Source organism: Geospiza fortis, unplaced genomic scaffold (assembly GCF_000277835.1).
Source record: "Geospiza fortis unplaced genomic scaffold, GeoFor_1.0 scaffold545, whole genome shotgun sequence".
NCBI classification, from domain to species: Eukaryota; Metazoa; Chordata; class Aves; order Passeriformes; family Thraupidae; genus Geospiza; species Geospiza fortis.
The window spans coordinates 234,165-249,258 of NW_005054628.1; the positions used below are offsets into that span (position 1 = coordinate 234,165).

Genomic DNA, 15,094 nt, shown 5'->3' on the forward strand with positions numbered 1-15,094 from the left:
TTGTTAGCTCAGGCTGCTGTCCCCTGACAGCTGTGCCTCAGGAGGTGACAGGGTGGCCAGAGCTGCCGCAGACCGTAAGCTGTGCCCGTGACAAAGAGCTGCACAGCGGGCACGCACACATGGTGAGCACTGGGAGCAGGAACCTATCCAGGGGTGCAGGTGGGCTCACCTTACTTTCTCATGGCCATGGGGGCTGCACCTGTTCACACCCACTCCCAGGCAGCGCTTGGGGAAAGTCTAACCCAGACATGGGACCTGCTGGCACCAAGGCAATGTGTTAGACATCGCACTCTCACTGCTGCGACCTTCCAGAGCCATGGAGAGCTCTGGCACAAGGCCCCAGAGCATCACAGGCAAACACACACCCCATCACAGCGTCTAGAGCACCTCTGCCCATGCCTGCAGGAGAGAGAAAGGGAATGGGACCACATTACACTGATGGGGATGGAGGGCTCAAGGTGAGCATCAGTGATCAAACCAAATACCTCTGGCAGGCAGAGACTGACAGCAGCACTGAGAATTGGAGGGGACCAAGAACGGTAAAGCACAGTTGAAATGCAACCAGGATGGAAAGAAGAACACCAACCACAAATGAGGAACCCTCAGGTGCAGACCACACCTAACCCTGACTTCCCAGAGTTCATGGGTTCACCAAGGGAAAAAACAGATCCCAAGTCCAAGAAAACTCATCTACAGCCTCTCCAGATGCAGAGACAGCCTTTCTGCCTTTACCTGTGCTGTGCACACACACTGGGCCCTTGAGTGGGTGGGTGCAGAGGAAGGGGCACGCAGGGGCACAGCATGAGAGCACACATGTTGCCACACATGCACCTTCATCCAGCCAAGCACTGAACACATTGTAATCTCCTATCAGCCAAGTCCTACCTGCTACAACTGTCTGAAATGAGTCAAAAACTCTTTGGCAATTTAGAAAAATGCAGGTGAGTTTATTCTGAGCTTGCCAGGTGTCAGGGTGATTGTCACATCATTGCCAGTTATCTTCACAACAAGGTTTTGGACCTTTTCGTAAAGGTTGAGCAAGGTTTAAAAACCTGGGCCCATGTATTTGAACAATGCAGCCAGAGAGCAAGAGAACAAACAGTGAGGAATGCACCAATGAGCACATACACACCTACAACTGTGTCTTCAGTTAAAACATACTTACTCTGTATGTATATGTATGCATAGTGACCATTTATATTCCATCTGTCCATCTATATAGCTATTACCTGTGTAGAGATGTTCATAAAGAAAAAATCAAGGGTACTAGAAAAGACCTCTTCACCCTTGGCAGTGTTGATTATTGACTGGTTCATTCAGTTCCTGATGGAGATAGTGTGATTGCCTGGAATGTACCTTGCAGGTTTCTAAACTGAAGGCTCCAGAATCAATTTTGTGGTAACTGGTTAGATGTGACCAGCTTACAAACTCAGCATGGGTGTCAGGAAGCAAACTCAAGTAGCACCATTACCGTTTTTAAATACCAGGGGTGAGGAAAGGCTCCTGGTTGGGCAAGTCACAGGACAGAGCAGAGATTAACAATTTTGACTTGCTTTCATCTCCAAGGTGACAAACAGGTACACATCAGGTCATGGCTGGTGGTGCACAATGATGCTGAAGCTCACAGCTTGCAGGGGAAGATCTGTCACTCCTGGAGTGAGGACAGTGCCCACAGCCCGTGCTGGGTGAGCCTGGCTTGGCTGGAGATGCCCAATTCCCCCGCTGTCTGAGAGCTCCACTCTTGCGGTGGCTGTGCTAAGGGCAGCCCCACCCTATGCCAGCTCCCCGGGGTCTGCCCAGAGAGTGGCAGCACAGAGGATATGAGCTTCCTGGAAGGCTTGGCAAGAACTTGTCCTTGGTGGCCCAAGGCTTCTGCCCCAGTGGTGACCAGGGGAACCACACATGGATACTCCACTGTGAACAAATTTTCCACTTCTCTGAGTGGGGAAGTAGCACCAGCTTCATTCACACTCTGGAGTCAAATCATCAACTCAACAGCTCCATTTTCATCCATAACCTCCTAAGAGAAAGCATTCTTGGGAATTTGCTTCAGCTGTGACAAGGATCTGGAAGTGAGACTCAGCGTTCAGAAACAAGACCAAGGAGTTCCAGAGGTTTACTCTGATTTGACACACCAGATACTAACTTCCTGTGGAACCACAACAGATTCCAGCATCCCCACATCCTGATATTCTTCTTTAAAGTAAACTGGCCCTATAAGGTGCTGTGGTGCTCAAAGCACCAGGTACCAAGTGCTGCTGCAACAAGTAACATGTAGGTGTAAGAGAGGGAGAATAGGTAAACTGAACAGTTACACAAATTTAAAACTCAAAGACACAACCTAAACTGTTCCAAAACAATCTTCCTTGGATTCAGGCATGCCTATAATTATGTTCCTCCCATCTCTGAGCCCTCATAACAGTTCTGGGCCACTCCCCATTGCCAGCCAAGGCCGTGAGAGATGGGGACTGTTCTTTGTCCCCTGACTGGTGCTAGGCAGAAAAACACAGGCTCTGCTCTACCAAAAACCTCCCTCTTCCAGAAATGCCAACTTCTGTGTCCTCCTGCCCGAGAGAAAATCAGTGTGAGAATGGGGAGAGGATGGGTAGGTGCTCGTTCTCAAGGAACCAACTGGAAACCCAAGGAATCAGAGAAGAAAAAGACTGCTGCATGACTATTTCTTATTAGTTGACGTTCAGACAAAAAAAGTCAGGCACTGTCAAGCATGAAATCTTGTTGGGACAATAGAGATGGAATTGCTACTGCTGACAGCAATGTTTACAAGGGCATGATGCGTCGATGCTGCACAGCATGAAACCAGCAGCCCCATCTAGCTCTGTGAATTGTAACAAGAGGCAAAATATCCCATTTGGGACAGATAGGAGTTGTACCACCAAAAACAAGCTCTCAGGTGTAAAATCCATTACAGGTGGATGGAAGGAAATGCAGAGGAGCCCAGCTGGCACAGCAGGAGGCTCCTGAGTGCTCTCCAGCCAAAGCACACAGCAAACATTGTCTCTGAGAGATGACGTGCCTGTGGGTTTGAGGGCTTCCCATCACCTCCAGCCAAGAAAAGGTGGAAAAAAGGGAGCAGGACCGTGCTCCTCACACTGTAGGCTCTGACATCCAGCCAGAAGGTATTGCTTAAGTATTTCCAGGCAACATGCAAGATATTGGACTATCTGCCTGCCTTGAGGCACTCTGAGCCCTGTTATCAGGCTGCTGAGAAACCAGTACCATTTCTGAAAGGTCTGAGTTTTTTAAAAGCCTCCACCAACAAACCTGTCTAACTCAAAGGAACTGTATACAGGGCAGTGTGGCAGCTGAGTCCAACAAGCCCTAAAACTGATAATTTGGACACCTTCCAAAGAATAGTCTGACAGTCAAATGTCCCAGGGACAGCAGAAAATTGCATTGCAGGGAAAGTGAAAAGAGAAGGAGTACCTTGACTGCAAAGTTCAACAATAATTGTTCAGAATTATAGGGGGGGGAGGCTGAAGCCTGTTTAGCCCATATAAGACATTCTGTTGTCTTCACCTGAAATGCTCAGCCACCAGGAAGCCTTTGATGTGCACACTTGTGCAGCAGCTGCTCACAGCTTCTCCCTTAGGGTTGTGCTTCTCTGTCTCCTGAAGCACTGAGATGCAAAAGGAGGATATGTATCCTGGCCATTAGATGCAGCAGCGTGGGGGTGAGCAGGGCCCACTCCAGCAGAGCTCTGTGACAGCTCATCAGGCAAACCCAGCAGCCCAGCAGTTACTGCAGCATCAAAGGGAAATGAGGCTCTGCTGTGTGAGATGGCCACCACTCGACCAAAGCTGTTCTGACAGAGGTTTCCTCGCTGTAAGTTTGCTCTCTTCATATTTTGTTGACTAAAAGTTCATGTGAATCATGTAAAGAACCTGAAAGAAGCACCTTGTGATGGCATCATTCCCACAAAAGCAGCATCCTACAGACCTTGTCTGCTCTGCTAATCAGCATCTCTGAAGTCCTGATCTAGAGGAAGGTGTCCCTGTCCATAGCAGGGCGGTCAGACTAGATGGCCTTTAGAGATGGCCTTCCAAACCAAACATTCTGTGATTCTATCATTCCAGGTCCTGTGAGGGACGTATTTTCCCTGCCTCTGTGACATTTTGTGAGATGTCAGAGAACCATAATGACAGGCTGCACAAAGTTTCTGATCAAATAAGCTGCTGATGGTGGATGCACATCCCTACTCAGTCTGCAACCAAAGACAACCAGAGAGCAGCTGATGCAGTCTACAGATGTTTCACTGCAGCCAGCACCCCGTTACAGAGCTACAGGTAAGCAGTTTTATGGAGTGTCCATGTGATCAGAAAACCATCACATTTCACTGATGTTGGTACCTGACAGAATTTCAATACCTGACCTCCACTGTAGACATAATTTTTGCCATGCTCAAATCATCCAGATCAGTGTCCAGCTGATAGGAGATTTTTAACTGGATTTCCTTTCAATATAAGACATCTCAGCCAAGAATCCTTGGCTCCTAACCTCCAGCTGCAATATGGATCTGCAGGAGCAAAGGATAATCAGTCTCCAGCTAGAGCTATTACCTTACAGGAATTATCATACGTGTATATTGACTGCAAATATCTCTTAGCTGAATCTCAGATGAGATAAAACATTGGCAAGCTCCACACTCACATCTCACAGTCATCTGCAGAGAAGACATTGTTTGCTTTCACAGGACCAACTGCTCTTTGCATCTCTGAAGTCATGGGCACCATCGTGTGGTGAGTCACTGCTCCCGAAGGAGCAGTCCACAAGACCAAGGAAGAAGTTGTGGAGGCACCTCCCTAGCTAAGGCTCATGAAGAAAATGGAGACAACAAAGGCCATGGCTCTGAAACTAAATCCTAGCTCAAGAGAAGTTGCTCCAGCATTATAGGTGGAGTGAAGTGGCATGAGTGCACTCCTGTCATGACAGGAGTACAGAGAAACAGACCTCAGACCACTTGGGGCAGACTGCACACAAAACAGAAAGGGGCTAGCTGAGTATCTCATTGAATACCAGGTGTAGTTGAAGGTTCCTGCCCATGGCTGGAACGAGGCGTCCTCTGAGGGTCCTTCCCACTCAAACTAGTCCACGATTCTGTGATTTTATGGACATGAAATGGGGAAATAAGCTGAAATCAGTCTTGTTGTGGAAGTTCAGCAAAACACCAGTGCAATACATCGTCCAGCAGACACTCATAAGTCCTACTGGAGCAGGTAGGGACACCCATCTCTAGATTTCCCCAATTTGGACTTCCTTTTCCATCTGTAAAGTCTTCTCAAGTAAAAAAAAAAAAAGAATAAGAAGAGGGATTTGGTTTTTTCAGCACATCTGGGTGCACCTAAAATACATCTTTTGGTGCTGCTGATGATGGCTGTTGCTGCTCTGCTGAGCTGCTGGATGCCTAGAGCCCCAGAGGCCAGTGGGCAGGCACAGGCTGCCTGTGCCTCAGGAGGTGCAGGCCATGCACACAGCCTGAGCACCGGGGGCTGATGGCACATTCCTGTGCCCTGCACATGCTTCAGCCGCTGTGTGACTGCTGAGAAGCACATCCTCCCCTGTGCCCACCTTCACATATCTTCATATCCTCCCCTGTGCCCATCTGCTGTCCCATGGCAGAGCAAGCCCTGACCCGAGGTTTGTGCTTCAGCAAGGAAACCACCGCCTCTTGTAAGCACCACAGCTCTCCCTGAGCTCTGCCATACCCATCACCATGCCACGACAAAGTCCTAAAGGGGCTCTTCTCAAGGGCAGGCACATCCAGGAAATACAGACAGCCTGCAAGCATGAATCCAACACTCCTGCAGACTCGGTATGACCAGCTATTTATGTAATTAGCTAAAACCTAGAGCAAGTGACTGCAAAATGCAGTCACCAAGCCTGATGCAAATAATCCCCAATGGCACTATTCTGCAAATACCAGGAGAGGGCAAAATGGGCAGGATTCAATCAACGCTGCATAACCACCTCTAGCAAAGCAAACCCTCAGTGCAAAGAACACACACAAAGGATGTGCCAGACAAAAAAAGAACTGGAGAGAGCTGCCAGCCTCAGGACACCTCCCTTTCCTGCCTCTCTCTGCTTTTGCTCTGAATGCTCACGGGGAACTTCGCGACCGGCAACAACAGCAATTACAGCTTACACTATCAACTCCAGAGCTTCCCAAAGCACCAACACAAAGTGGTTTTCCACTATCATTCAGGATTTCACGAGGCTCTCATTTCAGTCAAGGAAAGAATTCTGATTTTAAAATTCCAGTAAACTTGAATTGCTTGAACCAGCTGCGACAGCAGCGAATCTCAGTCCCTACATGACAATCCTGGTACTAGGGCTGCACTTTGTGGGAAGGCAGCTGACCTGACACTACCTGCAGAACTCTCTACTTCTTCCCTAGGGGCAGAAGCACACTTGGGGGGTGTAGGGAGACCCTGGCCTAGCCACATCCTCACCCTGGTGGTCACCCCACCTTACAGATGGAACAAGGCAATGGAAAACCCATTACTGCTTTGGGCACAGAGAAAGCCTGACACAGAACTATATGATGCTTGGAGAGCTCTTGATATGACAGCGTTGCCAAATCATTTACCTTATGCTCTGGGGTCGGACCTTTTGTGAAGGAATAGTGCCCTGCCTCTTTCCAACCATCACCTGTGACTGGCCAAATCTCTCTTCCAGGCTGAGACACTGCACCTCCTCTAAGTTCCCCTCATCCCAAACACGTTTGAAAATCAAGCATTTGTTGTAACAGTGCAGATGTATGCTGACCCAAGAGACACTGATGTACAGACAGGGAAAAGGGGAAAATCCAGCATCACACATCATGATCTGAAATGTGTGACCCTCCTCGCACAGAAGCACCTTGTTCAAGAGTGGCATGTGAAGGAAACTAACCACCAAAGGGCCAAACAATCCAAACAATCTTTTCTTGATTTTGTTCTTCAGAACTCTCAGAACTGCCATAATTTTAAAAATAGAGTATTAATTGTGAAAGTTTTTGAGTAATATAATTTACCCACTGTAAGGCAAGACTTTTGTCACCTCACTGTTTATATGTATATGTGGCAGATGCATTAGAGACACACAGATACATGCTCTGTACAGGCACATAGGTACATACATGCATTGTGACTGCACCTCAGCATTTCCTCCTCTCTGGAGTCCACTGATTCCTTCATAAATCAGAATTATCCATCTTGCTCATGACTTTTCTACTTATTTTCTATTAGCATTTATAATAAACAGCCATCAAAACTGACAAGTCCTGGTTTTCCACAAAACTGCTTCTTCTTTCAAAAATGCATTCCTATGAAAGAACCCTGGCCAGCCCCAGCACTGGCACCATCAGGATGATCTGACAAGTCACCTACCCCTAAACTGATTTTCAGCAAAATTTATATGAAGAGGTTGTTCCTTGAAAAGCATCTAGCAGTTGACAGCTCCTGATGAGAACAGCTGGAGCTACAGCAGGGCTGTAAGGAGTGTTGGAAGTCTGGGCTTTTCATTAACACAGCTCTGAGAAAATCCCTGCTCCACTGAAGCCAGTCGCAAACTGGCAGGGCTTCACCTCAGAGCCAGAGGAGAGCTCTCTAGAAAACAGGGGCCCTGGGGACCGCATTAGGAGAGAAGTGACAAACATGCTTGATGTGCGCACCAGACAGCTGGTAACCTGCGTGCTCAGAGAGGGCAGCTGTGCTGGCAGGGAGTTCTCCTGCGCTGAGCTGCGAACAGGTGAGCGGCACTGCTGGCCGGGGCAGGACCAGCCCAGCCCTCAGACCCCTCCGACGCGAGGCACGGGCGCACCCTCACCTGCAAACCGCTGCCCACCAGGCACTGCCCTGCAGCCGGCCGTGGCCATGCGCACGGGCTCCCACAGAGGCCATGAGCTGGCAGCAGAGCCCCGAGCTCAGGGATGCGGGCAAGCCCCGTGTCCTGAGGCCATGAGCTGGCAGCTCAGGGATGCAGCAGAGCTCAGGCAAGCCCCTGTCCAGCCTGCCAGGGCGTCACAGGGAAGCTGGGACTCACCCTGACAGTGAAATGGGGAATGCTCCCCTGTCTGACAGAACTGAAGGCTGCACGCCCGCAGGCTTGATCACCTGGCTTGGCAGAGCCTGGAATTTCCCTCCCAGAATTCTGTCCCACCTGAGCACAGCAGGCAAACACTTTGCTCTCCAACATGAGAACAGCTCCATTTGGAGGCTGAAATGGCCTTTTGCTTCATTTCTGTGAATTTAGACATGCAGAACTTTTTCTCAGAAACTGAGGCTACCTTATTTTAATGCTGCTGTTGTGGAGATCTGAGCTGGCCTATACTTATTATTTTCCCTAGGATTTCATGAGGAATGAAATTTCAAGGAGAAATCCTGTGCCAGTTGAGCTGCTCCTGTTAATGTCTGGGATGGCTGGATCAGCATCAATGAGCCCCCAGGTGCAGGGTGGTTCTTGGAACACTCAAGGGCTTAATTCTTAAATTAAACTCCTCCTTCAGACATCCCCAAGCACCTACGTGTGACATCACTGCTGGTGTCAAATCAGCATGGCCAGAGCCTGCTGCCACGTCAGCACATTCAGGATGGACCATGTAAGGTACACAAAAGGCAAATGCAAAAACTGAAAGAAAACTACAAGTGCTCCCAGAAATTATGTCCAAGAACTGAAAAATGAGCTGCCAATGAAATCTTAAAAATTAAATAGAAGTTCCCCCAAAAGTAGATTGCTCTGGATATAGCATAGATGAAGCCATCATTGCAATGTAATAGCAAAGCCCACACGAAACTCTACTTAAAATTGTATCAGTGTCTGTGTGGTGAGAGAAAACCATTTCTTCTGAAGAGATAAAGAAATAATGGGACAAATAGCCCAAGCCACTGTGCAACCCCAGGAATGGAACCCTGAACGCAAAGGACAGTCTACATCAGCAGGAGAAACTCAGATCAGTACTTGCCAGCCCTGCAAGACCCCATACTCTTCAGAAGCTTCATCTCACTGTAGTCCCTGGACTTATTCCTTGGGGTAAAGACAGCTCCAGTGAGTAAGTGCTGCTGAAGTGGGGCCAGAAGTCATTAAAGGGAACTCCAGCACTTCCTGAGGACTCTGGAGGGTGTTTCTTTCTCTTTCCCCTCTGTGTGGGCTTGGACGTCTCCCCTTGTTTAACCTGATTGCAGTACAGAGTGAGTTTTTTGATTTTTATGTATTTTCCCACTGCCGCTTTTCAGCTACTGCAGTGGGATCTGTGCATCCCAGGTGCTCCATGTAGGCATCTCCCCAGCGCGCCACAGAGCCTGGAGGCCTGGTCAGCCCCCTCCCATTGCCTTGGGAAGTCTCTCCATGTGTCCCTTCCTACTCACCACTGCCCGGACTGACTCTTAACTCTTTTGATGTAATAAACCTGAAGTTTATATTGGCTGGGGATTTTTTTCTCTCCATAACCTCCTGCATTTTCCCCCTCAGTGTTTGTCTGCTTTTAACTGTTTCCCTTGCAGTTAAGATTCCCAAAGGGTTCAGTCCTTTGCACATCACTTGCATGGTGCAGAAGACCCCAAGAAAGTTCTGGGCAGGATACCATCAGTCCCCAACACCATCAGGCTCTGGTCACTGTCTGAAGTGAGCTGAATAATAGGGACTTATGTCAGCACTGGACCTCATCAGTGGCCAATCTGTGCACTGAACTCCATCACCTGCTGATGCTGAGAGTGTGGGCAGGCAGTACAAACACCTCTGTCACCATCCATACCCCTAGGGCAGCTCAATGACCTCTCATTCAGCAAGGCCCCTCTGCTGGGGATGCCCCAGCACCCTGAGTCAAAAGTGCCTAAATCAACTCCAGAAACCACAAAGACTAATAAATCTTGGGTGGGTAGAGAGCCCATCCCTTCTCAGGAGGGGACAGGGCTTTTACAGCAGAGCAGATGCTCACTAGAGGTGTCCTGGGATGAGCAGGGAGCACAGGGAGGCAGCACTGACTGCCAGGGAGAGGGGTGTCTGAGTGGGCAGAGGGGTCCTGCCTTCCAGCCCTCAGAGACCAACAATTCCAGCATTTGAACGAGTACTATTTCTATCACCAGGGTACCCACAGCAAGATCTACTTTAGCTTTATGAAAATTTGAAAGCCATAGCTGGAAAGGGACATTTACACACTCCTGACTAACTTCATGGCTGGCAGGGCTCTCCTCATAGCCCTGGGCCCTCCAGGGAGCTGCAGGCTGGCACAGCTCTCAGCGCACAGGGCTTTGCCACGGCACAGAGCTCCGGGATGAGGCGGGAGCTCTCTGCTGCCACGGACAGGACACTGGGGCCACGAGGGCACAACAGACACATGTTTGTGTCCACCTAAAGGAGGGGGAGCAGCAGAATGCCCCCAAACATTGTCCACATACACCCACTGCAATTCATGGCACAACTGCAGACAGGCACAGAGATGTGGATGTCACACCTGACTGTTCTGGGAAAAGCTTAGCACCAGCTGTGGTTTTGGTGTTCAACTTTTAAAGTGGACCTCAAACAAAAGCAGAAAAGAATACTTTACACGCCTTTCCAGGAGCCTCCTAGAGTTGACACCTCGGCACATTGTCCCTTGACCACAAGAGGAGATGACACAAGAACCTGGCAGCACTTACTCCATGTTAGGCTCTCTTTGGAACCACTGACCCTCTCATGCAGTCTCCAAGACATTTGTGCTCACCGCCCTCCAAACCTCTGCCTAGCTGTGAGTGTATTTTCTTGTTTCTGTCCCTCTGGGAAAACATAGCTCATGGGCTCTGTGATGGAGAAAGACACAAAATACAGAAACACTCACTCGTGCTGAGTGGTATGCTTTACTTCTCTCTGTCTCTCTATCACTGACATGTCACTGACTTGGCCCACCAAGTCACTGACTCTTGTCCACCTTTGTCACTGCCAAGCACTTCTCCAGCTGATCTCCACAGTGGCCGTGGTGCTGGTGTCATTGGAAATATCCCTGTATTATATCCCATATCAGTTTCCATGCGCTGGCCAGCCCTGCTTGGAACCCAGACATGCCTAACCCAGGGCATCCCTTCCTGACAACACAGTGACTGCAGAATGGGATGGTTCTGCAATGTCTTACAGACACTGTGTGTAATCCTCTGTGTGCAATCCACCATCGTGCGCAATCCTTCTCATTTCCTTCTCATTTCCTTCTCATTTCTGTTAGTGTCCCAGCCCCTCTTGGAGCCCTATTCTCTCAGACAGAAGGCTGTGACCCAAACACCTGGGAGCACACCATATCCGTGATTAAAGGCATTTCTCAAAGAGCTCAGTCAAGGGAAGAAAGCACCAGCATTTACATCATCACACCAGATGCTGACAGCAATGTCGGATTATAGCTGGTGAGAATGGAAACAAAATAAAACAACTGGTACAAGTGGAAGTTCCCAGCCACACTGCTTTCAATTCTCCAAACTCCTCCACTGCTGGGAAGTCTTTGTTAAGACTGAATGTTAGATTCTCTGCAGCTCTTTGCTGCACGTATCTAAATCTGCCTGATGTCTCAGGCAGTAAGGAGCAGACACTTGCACCTTGTGCGCCACTTTGTTGAGGATGTCCTGCCGAATTTGGGCAGACCAGGCCACAGACAGTTTGCTTATGGTCGCACAGAGCCTTTTGAATCGGCTGCATCTACAAAAGGGAAGCACAGAGCCCAGCTGGTCTAGCACAGCCCGCGTCCTGGAGAGGAAACAGGTTCCCCTCCTGCCACCATGGCTGCACCTGAGCTGAGCAGTGAGGGGCCCCTCTGTGCCAACCCCTGCATTACCTGACACGCTGAAAGGTGCCAGCTTGCACACTGCAGCATTGTGCCAGGGCAGTGATAGCCCTGGAGTGGGATTTTGGTTTTGTGTTTCTTTTTTCCACAAGTTGGACTTCGGTGATCCTCGTGGGTCCCTTTCAGCTCAGGGTATTCTGTGATTTTAGCCACAGCAGGATGGGCCACATGACATTGTGCCCACTGTCAGTCTCTATTTTAATAGCCTGCAGGTAATGTTAGGGGCATGACAGAGTCCTGGACTTCTAGAGAAACTGCTGTATGCAAGCAGATTTCAGACCGACTTAGCTGCTGTTAATGTTCACCTGCTGCCCCTGTTACCTGTTGGTATTAAGGGTTTCTGCACATTTCTGCGTCAGAAGTGAAGCACAAGCATACTTCTGGCAGGTCAGGCACTCCTACCCCGACACAACCTGAAGCAATTGCTCCAAAAAAGCATTGTTGCCCTATGGGAAGCAGTGCTTTGCATAAAGCAAGGAGGAGCCAGAAGAGTGGAGATTCTTGTAAGTGCTCCAGCTCTGCTCACAAGCCCACCAGCAGCCAGTCTCATCTCGCTGTAAGAGCACAGGACCAGATTCCTCCTGCAGCCCCAGGCCAGCCCTGACAGCATCCCCAGCTGCAGCAGAGCACAGACAGCAGCTGCCTGCCCCGAAGGCAGAATTTGTGTCCAGGCGTGCCCAGGCTGAGCCCAGGCTGAGCAGCTCAGGCCCTCTGAGCCCAGCAAGCAGAGGGCTCTGCACAGGGTGCAGCATCACTACACCCAGCAGGTAGGGGCCAGCACCACCCATCCTCCCCTTGCTGTGAGCACTCTTGGCAAGGGCAGCAGGCACAGCATGGTTCCCACAGAGCACAGGCTCCTCAAGATGCCAGAGGCCTTTGCTGGAGGCGTGTCACTCTCCCATTGCGGCAGGCCCAGCACACAAGGAGATCCGGGTGAGAAGCACATCCCATGCCTTAGGCCTGCATTCTTGCTGCAGCATCCCTCTCAGCTGGCATGGCACAAACACAGCAATTGCTGTGCTTGCTCTGGGGCACGAGCCCTTCTGACACCTCTTCCACACCTGCACAGCCCTGCAGGATGGAGACCAGGGCTAGCAAAGGAAGGAGTGAAGGGAGAAGGAGGGTTGAGCCCTGCCTGGCCCTTCTTCCCCCATCATCCTCAGTGAATCCCCCAGAGCACTTATGGCCCAGCAACCTCTCTTGTCCCCAAAACAGGTCCTGACCCCAGTCTCCAATGCACCTGTGGACAAAAGTGTCTTTTGCTCTTTTCTCAGTGCTCGACGAGGACTGTTTAGCCCCACTTCAGAAAGCTCTGACTTTAAGACAGGAGATGCTCAGCACTTCCCAAAATGTGTCAGGTGTCCATCCTGAAATCAGCACTGCTCACCCAAGCAGCTGCTGCTGGTGCAGTGAAACCAGCCCCTACACACAGGCTGGCTGTCAGCACTGGATGGAGCACTCAGCTTGCTCTGACCAGGGGTCTTGCTGCCCTAAAACAGACCCTGCTGAGAGCAGGCACCCCGTCACGGTCACTCTGTGCACTCCTGCTGCCCATCTGCACCTCTACAACCCTCCCTGAGGTGCAGGCCTGGGCAAACCTGCCACCACTGCACCTGAGGAGGCAATGGGCAGGCAGAGCAGCCAGGAGGCTGCCCAGCATCCTCCACTGCTGAGGCTGCAGCAGCTGCCTTGTCTCACTGCACGACAGCCTGCTCCTCATGCCAGTCTCCAGTAGCATGTCCTTTAACCAAAAGTGAAAGCAAGTGATCCCCCACCAAGGCACATCTGCTCCAAGTCCCTATTACAGCAGGGGAAAAAATGACACCTTCAGCTATAAAAACCAATAAAGACTGTCTGATTTGGTTTGCCCCTGTTGCTACCCAGGAAGCTCCCCACTGGGTTAAATACTGGTGACATCTGCTAATAAAATGTCATGAGTGAGGAGAACAAAACTGATTACTGAATTATCTCAAGTGCTCAGTGCAGCTGGAAGGGCAAGTCCCTCGCACCTCACCCCCAGGCCCAGAGCAGCCACACATCTGTACAGCCCTGCACAGCCAGTGGCTCCAGGAACGTGTGCAGGGAGGCAGAGCAGCAGGCACTCACCTTCCACAGCTACAGACAAAGGACACAGCGCCAGGGGTTCTCTGGGGACAGAGCCTCCCCAGAGTCAGGAAACGGCTACATTAGCTCTGCCACCTGGGCACCCACATCCTCACACAGGCCAAAATCAGGTGGCATGCTTCTCCTTATATCAGAGGAATGTGTAGCAAGTACAGAGCCCTGGGACTCCTCCACGAGCACAATGCCCCTACCCAGACCCAGCCAGAAGGACCCTGTGGTAAGCAGGACAGGGAGGGTGCTATGGGTGCTCCTGGGGCTCCCCCCTAACAGCCAAAGATGCTGCAGGACCTGACTATGCCTCTCCAAACCTGCAGCCCTGAGCCTATTACAAAAGCAGTTTAAGCAGCCTGCTGAGGACAGCATTACTGTCCAGCCCAGGAGCTCAAACCCCATGACTCATCCTGCCAAACTGGGGGTTGCTTCAGCAATCACGGGCACATTTCTGAACGTGAGCTGAGAAAAGCTGAGAAGGTTCTCAGCTCTACTTCTGGAACTGCTTTTGCTTTTCAAGGAAACACTTAATCCTTTTCTCTGCAGTTAAAGCAGTATCTTCTGACTGACACCCAAAAAATGGCTCTGTGGCACAGGAGCCATTTGGTATCAGTACAGACAGCCTGTCTCCTGACCTGGCTGATAAAACATAAAACTTCTACCCTACCTGCTTTAATGCATATATTTAACTATGCATTTATAACCTAGATTTGGAAAAAAAAAGCAGGTGTACAATCACAGAATTAAGTAACAATCGTATATTTAGCAAGAACCTGAGCACAAAGAGCTTTATACTTCCACCATCAAATTAGTTCCCATGCAGCTGAAACTGGCCCCCCTGCCCCTTGCTGGTTCTCTCCCCATTCAGTACGTCTGGGTCCACTTTGCAACCTGACCATGTGTTTGCACTAAAGGATGCACGCGGCCCTGTTGGTACAGCTCAGGCACCAGGCTGCTGATTCTAGCTGTGCGTCCCCCAGGGGATGGGGGTGGGCTGGGGTGCCACTGCAGCTTCAGCCTGCCTGCAGCAGCAGGGTTGGGGCAGCAAGGGGCAAGGGGCAGTGCTGGGATCTGGACCTGCTCTGCTTGCAGGGCACTGCTGGACCTGCACCAGCAGCAGGAGCTGAGGAACGTGGATGCTCCTCAGCAAGAGGCAGGGGGGTGATTCAGCAGGGAAAGGGG

The 15,094-nt window shown here is 50.3% G+C and overlaps 1 protein-coding gene across 1 annotated transcript in view; it reads right to left on the minus strand.

Annotated features, from left to right (window-relative positions):
* Positions 1–15,094, minus strand: part of PAX5 (paired box 5) — a 133,385-nt gene that overhangs the window by 103,432 nt on the left and 14,859 nt on the right. The window lies entirely within an intron of this gene.